Source organism: Mobula hypostoma, chromosome 24 (assembly GCF_963921235.1).
Source record: "Mobula hypostoma chromosome 24, sMobHyp1.1, whole genome shotgun sequence".
In the NCBI taxonomy this organism is placed as follows: domain Eukaryota; kingdom Metazoa; phylum Chordata; class Chondrichthyes; order Myliobatiformes; family Myliobatidae; genus Mobula; species Mobula hypostoma.
In genome coordinates this window covers 24,512,373-24,531,489 of record NC_086120.1, presented here as the reverse complement: position 1 = coordinate 24,531,489, position 19,117 = coordinate 24,512,373, and the positions used below count along the sequence as shown (strand labels likewise).

The 19,117-nt window shown below is 41.7% G+C and overlaps 1 protein-coding gene across 4 annotated transcripts in view; it reads left to right on the top strand.

Moving 5' to 3' along the window:
* Window positions 1-19,117, top strand: part of LOC134337366 (3',5'-cyclic-AMP phosphodiesterase 4C-like) — a 285,269-nt gene that overhangs the window by 5,761 nt on the left and 260,391 nt on the right. The gene's annotated exons all lie outside the window — the stretch shown is intronic.

Here is a 19,117-nt window from a genome sequence, read left to right as displayed (position 1 = left end):
CTTGTACAACACCAGTCTTTAGAATAATCATGGAGGAGGTGTTCCTGCCCATCTTTACTGATTGTAGAGTGTTGGTTAGGAAGTTAAGGATCCATTTGCAGAGGTAAGTGTTAACTCCCAGGATCTGGTGTTTGGTGAAGAGTTTCCTTGGAATTACAGTACTGAAGGTATAGTCGATAAACAGCTTGAATGAAACTTTAGACTCTTATGAGTGAATGACCTCCATTTTCTTTATATTTGCCCAATAGTAGCATCCTCTGATAGTTTTCCAGAACTTTCTTCCATCAAGAGTCACAGGAAGCATTCCTGCAAGCAATAGTTCGGATAAGTGGTGTTCTTTTGAAGGGTTAAATCCCTCTCAGTATAGAGAGCAAGATGATGGATTATTGAAAAATAAATACAAGATGGGACATCGCTGCGCTGTGTGGTATTGTGTTAGTTACAAACAATGACTGTCCAGGGGAGAATGGAAAACGGATGTGGTACATTGGGCTCCAATTTAACAAATTATGATGAATTGCTTCAAAAAAAAACTTCAGCCCATATTTTCTAGTTTGATGATAGCTATAAATGAGGAAAAGAATAGATCTTGTGGGGAAAGTACTAAACTGGGTGAGGGTATGGAGAGGAGCGAGGGAGAGTTATTGGGAAAGCTCGGTTTGGGCAGGTCCACATCTAATGCGTAGGTGTTACTCAAAAAAACAATGGCACAGAGTAGAGGACTGGTATGTTCCACTAAGAAAATAAAAGGCACAGTTGGAGGGTAAAATTGAATGGGGGCTAGAGGAACATACAAAGCCAAAAAAGAACTCAAGAAAGGAATTAGAAGAGCAAGAAGGGGCCATGAGAATTTTATTTTTTTTAGAGATACACTGTGGAATAGAAACAGTGAGGAATAGATACAATGTGGAATAGGTACAGTGTGGAATAGATACAGTGTGGAATAGGTACAGTGTGGAATAGATACAGTGAGGAATAGGTACAGTGAGGAATAGGTACAGTGTGGAATAGATACAATGTGGAATAGGTACAGTGTGGAATAGGTACAGTGAGGAATAGGTACAGTGTGGAATAGATACAATGTGGAATAGGTACAGTGTGGAATAGATACAATGTGGAATAGGTACAGTGTGGAATAGGTACAGTGAGGAATAGATACAATGTGGAATAGGTACACTGTGGAATAGGTACAGTGAGGAATAGGTACAGTGTGGAATAGGTACAGTGAGGAATAGATACAATGTGGAATAGGTACAGTGTGGAATAGGTACAGTGAGGAATAGGTACAGTGTGGAACAGGTACAGTGTGGAATAGGTACAGTGAGGAACAGTGTGGAATAGGTACAGTGAGGAACAGTGTGGAATAGGTACAGTGAGGAATAGATACAGTGTGGAATAGGTACAGTGAGGAATAGGTACAGTGTGGAATAGGTACAGTGTGGAATAGATACAGTGAGGAACAGATACAATGTGGAATAGGTACAGTGAGGAAGAGATACAATGTGGAATAGGTACAGTGAGGAATAGATACAGTGAGGAATAGATACAGTGTGGAATAGGTACAGTGTGGAATAGGTACAGTGAGGAACAGTGTGGAATAGGTACAGTGAGGAATAGATACAGTGTGGAATAGGTACAGTGAGGAATAGGTACAGTGTGGAATAGGTACAGTGTGGAATAGATACAGTGAGGAACAGATACAATGTGGAATAGGTACAGTGAGGAAGAGATACAATGTGGAATAGGTACAGTGAGGAATAGATACAGTGAGGAATAGATACAGTGTGGAATAGGTACAGTGAGGAATAGATACAATGTGGAATAGGTACACTGTGGAATAGGTACAGTGAGGAATAGGTACAGTGTGGAATAGGTACAGTGAGGAATAGATACAGTGTGGAATAGGTACAGTGAGGAATAGATACAATGTGGAATAGGTACACTGTGGAATAGGTACAGTGAGGAATAGGTACAGTGTGGAATAGGTACAGTGAGGAATAGATACAGTGTGGAATAGGTACAGTGAGGAATAGATACAATGTGGAATAGGTACACTGTGGAATAGGTACAGTGAGGAATAGATACAGTGTGGAATAGGTACAGTGAGGAATAGATACAGTGAGGAATAGGTACAGTGTGGAAGAGATACAATGTGGAATAGGTACAGTGAGGAATAGATTCAGTGAGGAATGGATATAGTATGGAATAGGTACAGTGAGGAATAGGTACAATGTGGAATAGGTACAGTGTGGAACAGGTACAGTGTGGAATAGGTACAGTGAGGAATAGATACAGTGTGGAATAGGTACAGTGAGGAATAGATACAGTGAGGAATAGGTACACTGTGGAATAGGTACAGTGAGGAATAGATACAGTGAGGAATAGGTACAGTGTGGAATAGGTACAGTGAGGAATAAATACAGTGAGGAATAGGTACAGTGAGGAATAGATACAGTGAGGAATAGGTACAGTGAGGAATAGGTACAGTGTGGAATAGGTACAGTGTGGAATAGATACAGTGAGGAATAGATACAGTGAGGAATAGGTACAGTGAGGAATAGATACAGTGTGGAATAGGTACAGTGAGGAATAGATACAGTGAGGAATAGATACAGTATGGAATAGATACAGTGAGGAATAGATACAGCGAGGAATAGATAGAGTTTGGAATAAGTACAGTGTGGAATAGATACAGTGAGGAATAGATACAGCGAGGAATAGATAGAGTTTGGAATAGGTACAGTAGGAATAGATACCGTGAGGAATAGATAGAATTTGGAATAGGTACAGTGTGGAATAGATAGAGTGAGGAATAGATACCGTGAGGAATAGATAGAGTTTGGAATAGGTACAGTGTGGGATAGATACCGTGAGGAATAGGCCTTCCTGACCTGACAAGTCAGCCCACCCAGCAAGCAACCTATTTAACACTTGGCTAAGCACAGACAATTTACGACTGCTGACTGGTACAGTTTTGGACTGTGGGGAAGAACGCCATGCAGTCACGGGGAAAACGGACAAATTCCTTGCAGGCAGCACTGGAACTACACTGCAAACACACTGCAAACACTGGAATGCCCTGAGGTGTAATGACATTGTCATAACCACCATGCTACTGTGGCACCTTCCTGAACTCCAACTACCCTACTTTCCCGCTGTACTCTGACTCCGTAGAACTGAAGAGAATCCTAAGGCATTCTTCGCGTACCTCAAGTGCAGGAGGATAGCTAGGTAGAGGTAGAACCCCTCAAAGATCGTGAGTTTGGAGGCAGAGCTGTAGGTGAGGTCCAAAATGATTATTTTGTGTCAGTATTCACAAAGGCCTGTGCGGAAGGATCCACGGTGGCTTGGCCATTTGGATTCGGAATTTGCATGCCTATGGAAGACAGAGGGTAGTGGTCAATGGGTGTTATCCTAGGAGGAAGCCTGTGGCTAGTGAAGTTCTGTACTGGTCCATACTGAGATACACCCTCACTGGCCACTTTATTGGGTACCTCCTGTACCTAATGAAGTGGCCACTGAGTGTCTGTCGTGACATTCTCTGCTTTAACCTATCCACTTTGAGGTTCGACATGTGTGTTCCAAGATTCTCTTCTGCACACCACTGTTGTAACACATGGCACTTTGAGTTACTGTCGCCTTCCTATGAACTTGACCCAGACTGGCCATTTTCCTCTGGCCTCTCATCAATAGCGTGTTTCACTGGATGTTTTCTTTGTTTTTTTTTGTATCATTCTCTATAAACTCTAAAGACAGTTGTGAGTGAAAATCCCAGGAGATAAGTAGCATCTGAGATGCTCAAAGCACCATGTCTGTCACCAACAATCATCCCACAGTCAAAGTCTCTCAGATCACAATTTTCCTCGTTCTGATGTTTGGTCTGAGCAAAAATCGAACCTCTTAACCATGTCTGCATAGTTTCTACATTGAGTTGCTGCCACATGATTGACTAGTTAGGTAGTCGTATCGTCGAGCAGGTGTACAGGTGTACATATTAGCCTCTGAGTGTACATAACTGACTTCTTTAGATTTAGATTATGGGGACACTCAGTCCTCGTTTATTGTCATTTAGAAATGCATGCATTAAAAAATGATACAATGTTCCTCCAGTATGATATCACAGAAACACACGACAGACCAAGACTAAAACTGACAAAAACCACATAATTATAACATATAGTTACAACAGTTTAAAGCAATACCGTAATTTGATAAGAGCAGACCATGGGCACGGTAAAGTCTCAAAGTCCTGATAGCCCCAACATCTCACGCAGGCGGTAGAAGGGAGAAACTCTCCCTGCCATGAGCTTCCAAGCGCCGCAAACTTGCCGATGCAGCATCTTGGAAGCACCCGACCACAGTCCGACTCTGAGTCTGTCCAAAAACTTTGAGCCTCCAACCAGCCCTCTGACGCCAAGCACCGAGCACCATCTCTGCCGAGCGCTTCGACCCCACCCCGGCTGCCGAGCAACAAGCAAAGCCGAGGATTCAGGGCCTTCCCCTCCGGAGATTTCGGATCACACAGCGGCTGTGGCAGCAAAACAGGCATTTTAGAAGTTTCACCAGAGGTTCCTCCGTGCTCTCATGTCTGCCTCCATCAAATCAGAATTGCGCATGGCATGTTACTTGACAGATTACAGATATTCATCACCGGAGAGGCCGCACGCACTGCGTCGCGCAGCCATCTTCTCCTCCTCCTCCTTGGATGAAAGTGGGTTGTAAGTTTGCAGATGACACAAAGATCAATGGTGCTGTGCATAGTGTGGTATGTCGCCAGAATACACAGTAGGTTGTAGATCAGTTGGAGATATGGGAGGAACAATGGCAGGTGGAATTTAATCAGAACAAGTGTGAGGTGTTGCACTTTGAGAGATAAAATGTAAAGGGAAAGTACAGATTTCTCTTAACAGCATAGATGCAGAAGGACCTTGGGTTCTAAGCCCATAGCATCGTGAAAGTGACCTCTCAGGTTCCAAGGGAGTACAGAAGGTATATAGCTTGCCTGCCTTTATGAGTCAGGGTATTGAGTTCAGGCGTCAGAAAGTTATGTTGCAGCTTTTCAAGACTTTGGTTAGGCTGCTCATTGAATTCTGTGTGCCCCATTATAGGGAGGAGGTGCAGGCATTGGAGAGAGTGCAGAAGAGGTTTTACAGGATGCAGCCTGGATGAGAGAGCATGTGATATGAGGAGAGATTGGAACAAACTTGGGTTGTTTTCTCTGGAGCACAGAGACTAAGGGGAGATCTGACAAAGTTTATAAGATTTTGAGGGGATAGAGCAAGCAGAGAGCTGGGGTTGATACGGCTAATACTAGAGGTTATGTATTCAATGTTGGGGGGTGGCGAAGGAAGTTCAAAGGAAATGTGTGGGGCAAGTTGTTTACCAGAGAGTGTTGGTGAAGGCAGATAAAATAGAGGCTTTTAAGAGGCCCTAGATCAGCAGATGAACGTGCAGAGAATGGATTTGGCAGAAAGGATTGGGTACCATAATTAGTTAGACACAATATTATGGGCCAGAGGGCTAGCTCCTGTGGGTGATTTTCTACGTTTTATATTATCTTGTGAAAATTATCCAGTTAAAACAGCTTGCACTGCAGAATTTTCATTAGTTTCCTTACTTCAGAGTTCAATATACAGTATATCTTTGAAAATCGTAGCAACAATGTACCATTTTTCAATGCACATTATTGGATTAGGTTTCTTTCTCACCCAGCAACTTGCAGTTCCACCAACAAAAGTCATTGTTCCACTGTCCTTGCAACACAGAGTACTGTGCAACTTGCATTGTGGCATGTAACAAATTTTTGTAAGTACTGCTAAATATGTATGTCATGGGTTTACTACGGACGAAGTACAATTTTACTCATTTTTACTGGACTGAATAGAACTCCCTCTGCATTGTTCTAAAAATTGTGTTGATGCAGACTGAATCTTGCTTTTCCTTGTCCTGTCGAAACATTCAGGCAGGAGCAGGTTGAAGCATCCTACTTCTATGAGTGACAGAAGAAACGACAGAGAGACAGAATGAAAAACTGAGTGTTTAACTTACTTTTGCTAGTGGTAAAGTGGAGGGAAATAACTTTATTCTGAGGTTAGTGAAGAATAGTTGTATAAGCTGGCTGTGTGTAGGATGATTATTGGGGGATGGTTATAACATCTAGAGGCTATAATACCTTAGAGTCGGAGCTGCATGACTCAGCAGCGAAGCTTTTACTTTGCAATGTGTTTTATGATAAACTTCCTCCCCATCCCAGATGCTGGCTCTGGGCAGCTGGAGAAGCCAGGCTGAAAAATGTTTTGCAGCCTGACCTGTGAAGTATTAGGTAGAGGAGGAGGCCTGGGACTTTCTGGTGACCTGGGTGAGATGGTACCAGAAATGTAGAAAGAAAAATGCACAGAGGATCCTGCAGTTTGTAAGGTCCTCAGGAATGTAACTGAGGCCAAGGATTCAGCTTCTTGCCCTTGCCCCTCAACTTTGCTCCACTTGCTGAAAAGTAGTGGAAGCTTCATTAGCAGCTCGTGGAGTCAAAGACCATCAACAGGTATCCCGTCATGGCTTGGAATTGGAATTGGTTTGTTATTGTCACATGTACCAAGGTGCAATGAAAAGCATATCTTGCATACTGCTCAGATGGGTAATTTTGTTACACAGGCTATTGAGGTGACACAAAGAAGGGCGGAATGCAGAATTAAATGTAACAGGAAGAGAGTATTTTTAGGGTGGGGTGGATGGGTCTTTGATTGTGTTGGCTGCTTTACTGAGATATTGAGAAATGGAGACAGAGTCTATGGGGATGGGGAAAGAATATCTGTGATCTGCTGAGCTGTGTCCAGAACATCTCTGAAGATTGTTGCAGTCATGGGCAGAGCTGTTGCCATACCAAACCATGATGAATTCAGATAAAATTCTTTTTATGATGCATCAATAAAAATTGGTGGTCTATTCCCCCTGGATCTGTATAATAAGGATGAGGGCAGATGTTTTTGTTGGAGGACCGACTGGAGGTCACCAGGTGATTAGATGTTCCGCTGACCCAGGGAAGAAGTAGATTAAGTCCTCCATCATTTCTTGGGAGAAATTTCGCTAGGACTGGAGGGACTGCCCATGGATATTGTTGCATTAACTCTGTATCCTAGGGAAAAAAGGCAACTAGGAAGATATCCTGCTCAGGAATCAGCACTGGCATCATTACTGCTGGCTAAAAGTGATCGTCTCTGCCTTCTAAAGAAATGACATCCATTTCTCTCCTGAAGAAGATCTTTTTCCTGGATATATCCACAATACTGACTCATTTGATCCAATGTGGCAACCTTATTTAGGCATGGACTGGTCTGGGGCAATCTGGTATTCCCAGAACATTGGTCTGTTGGTCACTTTTCTTTCCCTTGACCAGGAGAGAGGGTTGAATGGTGTGGGTCAGAAACAGCTATTATTCCTACAGAGCAGATCCTTTATTGCTGAGTACATACCTTCTAACTTGGGCTCCCTAGCAGGGGAAACTTTCTTCACTGTATCTACCCTGTTAAAAACTAGACTGAGGCCTCAAGAGATATAAGGTGCACAGTTCTGGACACTGCACTTACGCCATAGCATTTACAGAAAGTATTCCAAAGATGAGAGGCTTCAGTATTGGTATGTGAATAGACCATAAAAACTTTATGCTGTTCTCCCCAAGAAGCAGGAGGCGTGTGGAGACTTTAAACTTATGAGGGGCTTATGCAAGAGAGCAGCTTTCCCACTGGTGGAGGTCAAGAATAAAGGGCATAGAAAAAAATTATTGACAAAACAACTCGGAGTGACTTTTAAAAATAAATCCAGTCAACAGTACCATGAGTGGTTAATGTCTGGAAGAGCTGGAGACAGATGCAATTGTATTATTCAAACAAGACTTGCATGAGAATTTATAAGGCTATGGGGAGAGGTAGGGGAATATGACCAGCTGGATTGTTCTTTCACTGAGCTGGTACAGACTTGACAGGATGAATGCCTTCCTGTTGTGCTCTAGACATTATATGATTGCCTCTTGTTGTTTCCAACTCCAGATATAGGTTTACTCTTCTCAATCATTCCTCTAAACGTAACTCCTCACTCAGGAATCAATTGGATGACTGACAGTGTATGGAAGACATGCAGGCTGTTCACTTTTGATGATCTAGTAGTAGGTTTTTGTCTCATGCAATATCTGTATTATTGCTCGCCTTTGGATTGAACAAGCAGCTACCAATGGAACAGGAGTGGCAACCTAGTCCAAGGTAACAATAACAGGAAAGAGGAAAATTATGTAAAATATTTTAAAAATAAATTATACATGACTTTTACAAATTGTACATAAATTTTACATAAAACTATGTAAAACAACGTAAGCATGACTAAATGGGAATAGGTTATTTGTTGTTTGAATGACAGGATATGAGTAATTGGAAAACATGATAAATGTTTCGTGGAATTATAGGTTATTGATGACGAGGGGAACTGGAATTCAGGATGTGGATTGAGATGTGAGATGCACTGTTACTGAGATTGTAACTTTAGCTTTGCTGCTCCAGATAGAGAGTAAAGATTGTGCCACCTCAGAAATCAGATTGTAACTCTTTTTTCAAACCTGATCAGATTTATGAAAACTGTTATGCTTCCTACCCCCACAGCTATAATGGAGATATTGTAACGATTGACTGTAACACTCTACAAACACTGCTGGCAATTCCAGTCTCTGTCCTTGCCAGAGGGAGGTTGAATCTTGAATCTCTTCCTCTGTTTTGAAATTCCATTTTGGTATGCCAATGTCTTACTAAGCAAGCCCTTCAGTTTTGCCGAAGATATCTAAAAATCACCCTCCCAATCTCCCCTCTTTACAGCCTTCCACAATCGACGTTGTGAACCTCAGAGACTTCTTGACAATGACTGGGTTAATGATTTATTGCACATTATGGGTAGAGTCCAAAACGGTCCACAGAATTAACATAACCTGCACATCTCCTTGAAAATTAACCCGAGTACGTAGAAGGTGACTTGAGCCAGTTCCCGAAAGATTGAAACACAATGTTTAGTTTTAGGGACTGCCTTCATTACCAAGGGAACTTGATTTTAGCTAATTCCTTTAATTGTAACAAAAAATAAACAGAGTCTAATCAGGTGGAGATGCAGACCAAAAAAAGAGGAAATATTAGAAAGCCTCAAAACCCTCCTAATTAGAGAGGCTTTGTGAACAAGAGAGGGAGGGAGAGAAGCAGAAAGGAAGAAAGGAACAGAGAGAGGGGGAGGAAGAGAGAAGGAGAGGGAGGGGAATCAGAGAGGGAGATCTAGAGGGAGAGTGAGGGGGAGAGAAAGAGAAAGGGGGGAGAGAGAGGCAAGGGAGAGAGGGAGAGGGAGAGAGGGAGCGGGGAGGGGGAGAGAAGAAGAGTGGTGGGGCAGAGAGGGAGAGAGAGGTAGAGAGAGACATAAGAAAATGCAACAAGGTTAGGAAATTTGGTTCTTGAACCTGTTTCACCATTTACTAAGCTTTTGGTATGTCTGACCCTTGACCTCAGCTCTGCTTTCCTGTCTGACCTCTGTAATCCAGAAGTTCTATATGGATCAAGGGTCAAATCTACCTCAGCCTTGGCTATACCTGGTTGCATAACTGTCAATAGTGCAATGAACAAGTTTAAGTAACCCACAGCCACTGATGCGATATTACAAGACATGGCTGTTACATTCACCTCACTTTATTAGGGGTTATTTCTATGCAGCTTTTCTTCTTTCTACCTTTCTCCTCCTTGACCATAATTAAAGCCTGAGACAGGGATGGTGGGTGCTTCAGCGAGTGGCCGGTAACAATGTTAGTCTGTCAGATCAAAATGAGCAAATTCAAATGTCTCCACTCCACAAACAAACACTCAAAACACAAAATGGACGGGCAAAGTCTCCTGTAATCCAACCAGACTGGTTCCAGAACAACAAGGCCAGGAATGGAGAAAATGGCTCACTGCTGCAGCATGACCTGTTCTTTTGGGTTTTAGGCTGGGATAGTTTGATGGGGGAGATAGAGACACAGGCTCTGCATCCAGCCTGTGCTGCCCCTGGCCTGGGAGCATTTGACAGGATGGTGGAGATGGAGTTTTACTCTGTTTTTAGCTTGTGCTCTTCCTGTCCTCGGGCATTTGATGGAGAGTGTAAAATAAGTTTGCTCTGTATCTAACCTGTGCTCTGTGCTTCACACAGATCTTGAATGTGTCTCTTTCCTGAGCCAAGCATTCCTTCCTCTACTGAGGTGAAAGAATACATTTTTTGTTACATTTCCTTCCCTTAAACCAGGGGTTTCCAACCTCTTATATACCATGGACCAATACCATTAAGCACGTCAGGTTGGGAAACCCTGCCTTAAACTTCCTCAGGAAGTCTCATAACTAAACAGTAAACAATTACAGTTTTAGCTTTCAGTACTTTCGAGCAAGAAACTGCTTCATTCCTTTCTCATAATAATAGTCCAGAGAAAACTTCATGGTATGTGAGTACAGGCATGTATGCTTGTTCTGCTTTTGTGTGTGTGTGCTCATGTTCACATTTATGGGTATTGTCAGCGTGATTGCAGTATACTGTACTGAATGTATGTTTTTCATCTGTGTTCCAGGTTGTATGTTCCTCTGTCTGTCCACATGCTTATGTTCTTGTGTGCATGCATGTGGTCTTCAAGACCAAACATAGCTCTATTCATATGCCCATGTGTCACTGTCCACTTCCAATCAGCAGCAGCCAAGTGTGGATTAACTCAGTAACTTATGCCCATGGCATTCCACCAAACAAGACAGAGACAGAGGCAGAGCTAATTCCAAACAAGGAATTATCAAGCTGATTGTGTGTGGCACTTAAAGTTCAGGGCTGTAAGGAACTAAAAGAATAATGTCATTGTGATGAAATGAGGGTGTTCACAACTAAAAGTGCTGTTTTGTGAGAACAGGACTCTCATCTGAAAATCAGAGGGTGATAGTTTATCCCAAATCCACGTATTTGAGCATGTAATTCTGGCAACATTCTTAGTGCTTAAAATAGTACAATTTTCCCCTTAGTTTCTTCCCATGCTATGCTGCCTGACCTCATTTTTACAATTGTTCTGGACTCCTCCAACTGAGAGAATAGTTTCTCTCAATCCATCCATTCAATTCTTTGAATTCAAGTTCAAGTTTCAGAAAGTGTTTGATAAGGTGCCACAAATGAGGCTGCTTAATAAGATACAATCTTACAGCGTTACAGGAAAGATACTGGCATGGATAGTGGAATAGCAGAATGGCTAACAGGGAGGAGGCAGTGAATGGGAATAAAAGGGGCCTTTCTTGGTTGGCTGCCGGTGACTAGTGGTGTTCCTCAGCTTTTCACATTGTTTGTCAGTTATTTAGATAATGGAATTGATGGCTTTGTGACAAAGTTTCTGGATGATACGAAGATAGGTGGAGGGGTAGGTAGTGCTGAGGAAGCAATGTGATTGTAGCAGGACTTTGACAAATTGGAACAATGGGCAAAAAGTGGAATACAGTGTTGGGAAATGTATGATAATGCATTTTGGTAAAAGGAACAATAGTACAGACTATTATCTAAAAGGGGAGAAAGTTCAAACATCAGAGGTGCAGAAGGACTTGGGAGTCCTTGTGCAAGATTCCCAGAAGGTTAATTTACAGGTTGAGTCTGTGGTAAAAAAAAAAGGCAAATCCAGTGTTGGCATTCATTTCAAGGGGAATAGAATATAAAAACAAGGAGATAATGTTGAGCCTTTATAAGACACTAGTCAGGTTGCACCTGGAGTATTGTGAACAGTTTTGGGCCCCATATCTCAGAAAGGATGTCATTGGAGAGAGTCCGAAGAGGTTCATAAGGATGATTCTGGGAATGAAGGGGTTAACACGTGAGGAGTGTTTGTCAGCTTTGGACCTGTACTTAAGGCAGAAGTTGATCATTTCCTGATTGGTCAGGACATCAAAGCATAAGGTGAGAAGGCAGGTGTATGGAGTTGAGGGAGATCCAGGATCTGTCATGATGGAATGGCAGAGCAGATTTGATGGGCTGAATGGCCTAATTCTGCTCCTATGTCTTATGGTCTTATGGTCTTATGGTCTTAACTTAATTGTCATTCCCAACTGGATACCGCCAAACAAAACAACGTTCCTCTGGACCAAAATGCGCAACACAGTACACATAACACACACAATACATAAAGTAATATTACCACAAATTAACTAGAAAATGATACGATATATTCCAGAAGATCAACACTTAGCATAAAGTGCATTTACAACACAAGTTAAAAAGTAAAGAGTACTATGCTGCTGGCGTGTCATATGTGACGAGAGCTGGGCGGTGGCAGAGAGTTCAGTAGTCACACAAACTGGAGAAGAAGCTGTTTCCCATCCTAATAGTCCTTGTCCTAATGGTACGGTACCTCCTGCCTGATGGTAGGCGGTCAAAGAGATTGTAGAACGGATGTGGGGGATCCTTGACATTGTAATAATCATTGTAAACTTTTTATTTTAGAGTACTCTTCAATATTCTAAACTATTCCCTATTTATCTAATCCTTCTTCTCCATTCTCCTTCTTTGGAAAAAGCCAGCATGGACTTGTGAAGGATGGGTGACCAACCTAAGCAAATTAGGAAGAAATAACTGAGGTACTACACATGTGAGAGTGGGGTTAGGAATGATAGGTGGGTTGAGTTCAGAAAGGTACTAAAAGGGTGGAAATAAACATTTTTTACTAGCAAGGGAGCAGGGGAAAGAGGATGCCTAGAGCCAATCCGATCAGAAGGGAGTTTCAGTAATACTTCTCATAAAAGACTGGTAAAGTGTCTCTCAAAAACAGCAATAGATGCTTGAGTTAAGCCACAGGTTAACTGTTGAATGTCAGACAGCTTTGAGGAGCTGAATAACCTCCTTTTCCAGTGTCGTGCATGTACTGATCAGCTTCCGCTTAAGGGCATCGGGGTAAAGATAATTCTAGTGACTAGAGATGTTGGCATTCACTGATCATGATTATCAAACTTGTAAACAAGCATTTTAATCCCATCATACTAAGGAAATGTTTTCATGGAATCATCATCCCTGCCCAATCCATGGGGAATTACTCTGTCTTGAGCACTCAAGAACCATTCTGCTACAAAAACCTTCCTGTTCACGTTTGCTTCACACAGGTTTTAAAGTTCTCTAAAGCTCTTTTTGGAGTTGTGGCGATTTACAGTTTGCAAACTGTCAGGACTTGTTTGATTGTGTGGCTAGAATCTTGATTATACAGCTGAAGCAGTTTTGTTTTCTTTAACTATTTTGCATTGATTTCATCAAGTTGAATCTCTCAATGTTTTCATCACACTGATTTGCTCTCGGTGTCCTTTACACAGCAGGATCCCAAATCAGCCGAAGGATTAACATGCAAGACCATTTATCGATTCCTTTCTGTCAGCCTTGTTTTCAAGCTTTGCCATGGTCTTGCATCTCCCTTATCTCATAAAATCATAGAGAAAATAATGGGAATAGGCTCTTCAGTCCACCATCCATGCTAACCTCCAACCATCCCATTACATTGATCTTCTATAAACTATTATTTTATTTTTCCTCCCCTTTACATTAACTCAAAGAGTCAAAGGCACTACAGCTCAGAAAAATGCCCTTCAGCCCATCTAGTCCATGCTAAACTATTATATTGAGTCCCATCAACTCATAATTGGAGCATAGCCTTTCATAGCCCTCCGGTTCATATACTTATCCTAACTTCTCTTAATTCTTGAATTCGAACCAGCATCCACTGCAGGCAGCTTGTTCCACATTCTCACCATCCTCTGAGTGAAGGAGTTTCCCCTCATGTTCCCCTTAAACATTTCACCTTTCACCTTTAATCCATGACCTCTAGTTCTGTTTTTACCTAACCTCAGTGAAAAAACCTGCTTACGTTTACACTATCTATACCCCTCATCATGTTGTATACCTCTGTCAAATGCCCCATAATTCTCCTGTGTCCCAGGGGATGAAGTCTATTCATCCTGTCCATATAACTCAAGTCCTCAAGTGCTGGCAACATCCTTGGAAATCTTCCTGCAGTATTTCAATCTTATTAATATCTTTCCTGTAGATAGGTAGCCAGCACTGCACACAATACTCCAAATTAGGCCTCACCAATGTCTTATACAACTTCAACATAAGATCCCAACTCCTGTACTCAATGCTTTGATTTATGAAGGCCACTGTCACAAAAGCTGTCTTTATAACCCTATCAACCTGTGACACCACTGTCAAGGAATTATGGATCAGTATTCATATTCCCAGACCCCTCTGTTCTACCAGACTCCTCAGTATCCTATTCTTCACTATAAAACTCCTATCCTGGTTTATCCTCCTAAAGTGCAACACCTCACATTCATCTGCATTAAATTCTATCTGCCATTTTACAGTCCACTTTTCCTGCTGGTCCAGATCCTGCTGCAGGCTTTAATAGTCATTGTCATTGTCAACCTTGACCCCCATCTTGGTGTCAATTCCCTCCCTCTCCCTACCTGCTCAGACCTACAATCCATTGAAATCTCTGCACTAATTGTAGCCTCCCCCAACTTCCATTCCTTTGCCAGTGCCAACTACAAATATTTGTAGATCTACAGCTGTCAAAGCCCTAAACTATGGAATTCCCTCCACAAACACCTCTTCCACTCTGTTCCGCTTCTATCTAAGATCCTCATTGACCATTCATCCCAGTGTGCCCCAGCCATTTTTAACCCAACACACCCCAAAGCAGTTTCGTACTTACCAATACCCCTCTTAGGCACAATATACTTTCCGGTGCCCCCATAGTGTAAAAACATGTCTACCATATGCTAACATGAGAAAGATGATTCTGCTTTAAATTTTTATTTGTCTTTAAACCTAGCTTACACAGTACCTGTGTGCTGTAGAGCAGCTTCAATATCAATGTGATCCTTGAGCTTGATGGTTTTTAGCAAGAGTTGAAATATCTAGTTCAAGTTGTGACAGCAAAAGCCTTAAGTTCCCAGGTGTAACAATGTCCAAGCGACTTCTGTCTTTTGTGAGTATGTGGTTCACCGCACTGAAGCCTCTTTCAACAGGGTAGGAGAGCGGAAATGCAATGATGAACAGTTTGGCTCTTCTGCAAAGACCAGGGAACTTTGTATGACAGTGTATAGCCACATGCCACAAAAGCCACCATTTTTGAAAAGCATATTTGCTTCTCATCATTCTGAATTTTGATAATTTCTTCTTGCAAACTCTCTTCCTGTTCTTCCACCTTGCAAAGAAATGGGTTAATTACCCAGTCCAGAATTTCCAGATCATTCAAATCCTTGAATCGATCCTGAAAATCCTTCTTCAGTGACTGTAGGTGCAAGCAGTACTCTTGCAAATCACCATCTGTGAAAGAGAGGGCCATACTTTCCATGCAGGGAAACTGTGAGAATTTTCTTCTCCCTATATTTTGCTTAAAGATTTTCCAATTTTCTGATAAAAGTGAACACTGCACTTTTTGCCTAGATTAAATTGAAATTTTCACCCTGCAGTTTCATATTTAGAATATTCATTTTGTAATACAGATCAGCAAGATATGCCACATCTTCACGTACAAGTTCAATCTTGTTTCCCAAGCTCTTGTTATCTTTGAGCAAAAGTTCAACCACAGTGTCAAAAAGATCCAAGAAACAGTTTAAGTAGCAGCCTTTTGACAGGCAACACACTTCAAAGAAGCAAGCATTCAAACTCTTCATCATTATCTTGGCAGAACTGATGAAATATTCTGCTATTTAATGGATGAGCTTTTATTTTGTTTATAGCAGATATTACAAGAGTCATACTTGAAAAAAGTCATTGACTGAAGTTCTTGGCTGTGAAATGTTGATGATGAATTACACAATGGATTGCAAACAGACTTGAATTTCCCTTTTTCATAAATACCACTAAACCAACATGGCAATCTGTCATACATGGTGCTCCAACTGTTGCACAAGAAATCATGTTCCTAATTGAAATACTTTTATTCTCAATATACATTTAAGCTCATTACAGATTGATTTTCCAATGATATTTGTTTTTAGCATTTTACGAAAGAGAACCTCTTCATAAACTTTTCCATTTTTGATAAACCAAACCTATGCAATTAGCAATGCTTCATTGTCTCACACAGTTGACTCATTCAGTTGTATCCCAAATTCTGTTTTCTGTAGCTCTGTGCATAGTTGATACTGAATGTCTTCACTAATTTTGTCAATATGATGAGCTACCGAGTTATTACTCAGAGGAATTGATTTTAAAATACTGTACCGGTATCCATTTTGAAAACAGTGATGAGCACTTCTGATACAACAGGCATTATTAATCTTTCACCAATAGTATGAGATTTTCTACACTTTGCTATTGTTTTGGAAATGTTATAAGAATCAATGAGACCACCATCAAGGTCGTTTTTAGCTTTCTTGGCAAATGGCTCGAGTGTGCAATGCCTTTCAAATGGCTCTTTCATCTTTTGGGACTGAGTAATACAATAAGTAGCCTTTTCTGGGTGTCTTTTATGGAACTGTTCCTGTAATCTTGATCATTTCATGGCTTCATTAGACAGTACAGTATTACAAATAAGACACATGGGCCTTGCTGATCTAATGGAAATGGAATAAAACCATAGTCCAGGTATGTAACATTGTATTGATGCGCTTTGTGTAGTTTCTGTTTCTTAGCAGGATTAGAATTCAAGGCTTCACCGCCTTCAGACTCATAGAGATTGCGCCGCACATATTTGTCCATCAATAATGGAGCTAAATTAAAATTAAAAATTAACACAAACTAGACATGCCTGTCAGATGTTGAGAATGGCAGCCAATTGACATGGTCAGTCAGGTCTTGCGCCTCAAGTTGGGGTGCCACTTATCACGCACCCACCCTCAAGAATCTTGAACATCCCCCAAAAACCTCTATTTCTCTTAATGCCCCCTTAGGACATGGAACTGCCCCTTCCGGGAAGCACTGACTTATCCTGATGCTTACACTCATTTGCTACTTTATTAGGTACAGCTGCTCATTAATGCAAATATCTAAGCAGCCTATCATGTGGTAGCAACTCAATGCATGAAAGCGGGCAGACATGGTCAAGAGGCTCAGTTGTTGTTCAGACCAAACATCAGAATGGGGAAAAAGTGACTTTGACCATGAATGATTGTTGGTGCCAGGTGGGGTGGTTTGAGTGTCTCAGATACTGCTGATCGCCTGGGATTTTCACATGCAACAGTCTCTGGAGCTTACAGAGAATAGTGAGAAAAACAAAAAAAAAATCCAGTGAGCAGCAGTTCTGTAGGTGAAAATGCCTTGTTAATGAGAGAGGTCAGAGGAGAATGGCCAGACTGGTTCAAGCTGACAGGAAGGCGACAGTAAATCAACTATACGTTACAACAGTGGTATGCAGAAGAGCATCTCTGAATGCACAATACGTCAAACCTTGAAGTGGATGGGCTACAGCAGCAGAAGACCACAAACATACACTCAGTGGCCAGTTTTTAGATGCAGGAGGTGCCTAATAAAGTGGCCACTGTGTGTATGTCTGTGACTGGATGTCAAGCTACTGGAAGTACAAATTGTTCAGCTGATTTCCTGTGATAACCCACAGTGAAGAAAGATTGTCGGTTTATCTCTAAATATCTGGGAGTCTCGGGAAGTCAATTCCTTCTCGAGTGGGAGCCAGAAGTGCTGGGATAAACACTTACTTCCCTATTTCCCTGAATTTAAGGAAGAAAGAAAACCTGAGATTTGATAGTGATTCAGTAAGTTCCAGCAGCTGCTAGCAATTTAAGAAGTTCGTTTTGAAAATGCTCTCACTGTTGGTCTTTCTGGGACCCAGGAAGGGTGTCTTTGGGGAGGAATCTTCTGCTCTCGGTTTTCCTGTCCCAGGTTCCCAGAGGCAATGAGTTAGTCACAAATTCAGCTACTGAGCTGTGTAATCAGGCCACTGTACAAGAAACATAATTTTTATTATGTGCAGCATAACACAACTGACTGTTAATAACTGGGGAAAGGGGAGCAATTTGACAGCAAAGCAACAACTACCCTCTAAGGTCATCATTTAGTCACAAGGACCGATAGATAAGTATCAACTTTAACATTACAATGGACTTTCTGTCATGAATTCTTTTGAACTCAGCCAAGAGGGCAGATGTAGCTTTGATTTATTGAAAAACAGTATCTTTAACAGTTTATGGCTAGTGTTAGACTGGAATAAGAGCCTGAGGTTTTTTTCATTAAATATTTGAACTGGGTCTTGAACTCATGCCCTCTGACCCGGAGGTGAGAGTTCGAACCAGTGGGCCACCAAGGCCTGTAACAGTGACTCGCTGGGGTTTCGATCGGTGTTGGATTGCATTCCCAAACTGATAATCTAGGTGTAATACTAAAGGAAGACTGCACAAATGGAGGTGAAATCCCTTTCCAGGTGAGTCTTTAAAATGAGCTCTATTCTCTCCCTGCCTGACGCAAAAAGATATCTTAAAAGTATTTTGTGGAAGAAATTTCTTCAGTATGTTTTCCAATATTTATCTCACACACAATCAGGCCATTGGCACAAGGCTTTTTGTGGGATCATTCCGTGTACAAATTAGATCTAGGAGTGACCACACTTAAAAGTCCGTCATTGATTGGAAATCTCTTTGCAGTCATCCTGAAGTTCTGGAAGATGTAACTTCTTTTCACTGACTTCCCTCTTAAGCAGCATAGTAACCTTTACTTGTCCATGTGAAGAGAATGAGTGGACCTGTACTGTCTCAGCAGATGATGAGATTATGGCTGATCTTATCTCCACTCTCCCACGTGCTCCCGTTGCTTGAAGCCCAATAAACCTTATTCATTCTTTGTCCTGGAAGCTTCTTGTTTACCCCACCACCTCCATCACATTCAGCATGGTGGGAGCAGTACAAGTTTGTGTGAGAAACTCTTTCCTCATTTCATGCTTGATTGGATATCAGCAGATGAATCAATGCCCCCGAGAATCCCCAACTCCTCTTCCAAGATCTTTTCCCATTGAGTTGTCATGTGTACAAACATAGCGAGGCAAATGTACAGTGAGAAACTTGCTTGCAGCAGCATCACAGACAACAGAATGGACACAAATGATACAAGACAATGT